Here is a 2,538-nt window from a genome sequence, read left to right on the forward strand (position 1 = left end):
ACCGCATGAGAAAAAAAATCACTCTGTTTCATCCTGGACAAATCTGACATTAGAACACTCTAGTTTACTCTTGTTAAAGTCATTTTTGGTCGCACTGAGCACTCTGAGCACTGCAGCCACCAACAGCCACTACCACAGTCTGGAGTCCCATGTGGACTTCCGTGTGGTGCGAGCGTTGTTTGGTAAACAGCTACGTATGCAGTGACGCATGGCATGGCCCTAACTTGGCTCTTTGCTCATGGAAAAGCAACCGGTTCTTAGATTGGAACCAACTAAGCACTGGGCCTAGCACCAGCATGGCACTAGCACTTGGTGCTTCTTGGTGGAAAAGGGGTTGTATCTGCACTGTAACTTAACTTGTAGTCACCAAATGATGTCAGTTCTTCCTAATTATGATTTCAAATTGTTCTGATTGATATAACGCCACGTTCTGCGACTGTTTGTCCTTGATATAAACTCATCCTCACACTCCTCAACGTTTTTATCAACGCCCATCTGTTCAGTCCACATTACTGTTAAATATTAATCCGTCTCCATCCTCACTGCATTATGACAGTATGCTCATCACCTGCTTGGGAGCCATCGTCTGTATCGATTTCCCTCCGGCTTCCGCACATCTGGATGTTAAATTATTCTGACCAAAGCGCAGCCTCCCCTTCTCCTCTGCCACTATAAATACAAACATGCGTACACACTTGTAAAAACACACACACTAGTCACTCTTTGCACACACAGCAGTACATTAATTTGTGATTGCCTGAATGCGATGCACATATAGGCATAAGCACAAACATGATCCCATCCCCCATCTTTTGCAATTAATAGTTATATTTTCCTCCACAGATGCACACCTGTATGCACACATGCGTGCACCCGCCTTGTCACGCTGTAAACGCCAGAATGCCGAGCTAATGCTTATGCACTGAGGATAGCACATAAGGATAATCAGCTTCCTACCACATGGAGCCCTGGCCCCATGACAGCCCAGATCAATTAGACACCATTAAAGGCTGGTCTCAGAACAGCCATGGAGACTACCTAATGTCTTCTTTTCCCTCCGCATGGTGCTAACAAAATCCATCTTCTCCCTCACCCAAACCTAATTACAGGTAGAGATGCACTGTGTGAGATGAAAAGCTGGGAGACGCTTTGATGGATGGGGAGCTCCTGCAAAACAGAGCAAACAGGTAATTAACATGACAATAGGGATGAGGCAGGGGTCTCATACAAAGACACAAGTGGGGTAGTGCGGGTGTGGGAAGCAGAGGTGTGCTCATGTGTATTATGCGTGCACATTCGAGGGGACGAAAAACACCAAAGTGCAAAAAATAAAGGGAGCTGAGGACGACAGCTAAAAACTTTGATGTGCTGTGAAATGCTTTCGCTCCGTGTGCGCTACGGTGGAGACGAATAGATAACAGCGTTACACACCGCTGCAGGGAGTGACCAGACGCTTAATGGAGGTGTTGAAACCTTGTGCAGGGATAAATAATTTATCCTTTGACAAAGTATACCTCATTAATTTTTCATTACAGCATATTTACGGGCGAATCGTGAAGATGTGATAGCTGTATCAGTTTAAATTGTCAGGTGTATAGTGTAAGAGCTGCTGCTCCTCTTCAAATAGTGCATAGATCTGACCAAATTATTTCTCAGCCACTCATTTCCCTGTCTGTTTGCGAGCTGATTTCAAGGAGAATATGACTCATTTTAAACATAAGCCATTAACGTCAGGTGTTTAAATGTCACATCAAGACAGAGATAACACTAAAAAGGTGATGTGAAAGCAGGAGCACAGGCTCTGCAGTAGCTCATGAGAATAAGAAGCACACCTCATAAACAGTGGATGTGCTGAGGGAGTTTCACACCATAGTAAATGACACTACAACATGATTCCTCTATGGGCAATGTGTGATACTTTTGTCAGGGTTTCTATGTTAGGATGGCAACAAGTGCTTAGCAGCACATTTGTTAGGTAGCCTATACTTGTTATGTTTTTCACCAGGTTTTAAATTCCCTCAGAGCTGTACTGACAGTGCCGGTAAGGGATTCACCAAAGAAATATTAAAATGACTTAGCAAATGCACACTGATGTAACCTGAAGCTTCAACTGTCAGTGAACTAGATACACTAAGTGGAAACGTAGTTAACATGTCTTGTTCAGCTACTAATAAACATCGGGGCCATGTCAGTTGAACTATTACCGAAAGTATTTACAGCAGTTTTGACAATAAAACGTCTTGTGAGAGTAGTGACTATAGACTTGAAAACAACTTTACATCTCTTTCATTCCAGCAACAAACACACAGTAGAGATGATCCACTACCTGTGACCGAAACCTAGTTCAGCTTTTTAGGAGTCAGCTTAATCGGCATGTTGCATGTGACGCAAGAACTGGCACTAAACTCTCATCTTGTGTCTATAATAACTGTCTAGTCTCTCAGCAGACAGTCATTCATCCAGTGACTGTTGACAGCTAGCATTGTTCTGAAAGTGCATGGTTAGTTATTTTTAATCATATGTCATACCATGATTAAA

The sequence above is a fragment of the Stegastes partitus genome, unplaced genomic scaffold, assembly GCF_000690725.1.
Source record: "Stegastes partitus isolate 25-593 unplaced genomic scaffold, Stegastes_partitus-1.0.2 Scaffold394, whole genome shotgun sequence".
NCBI lineage: Eukaryota > Metazoa > Chordata > Actinopteri > Pomacentridae > Stegastes > Stegastes partitus.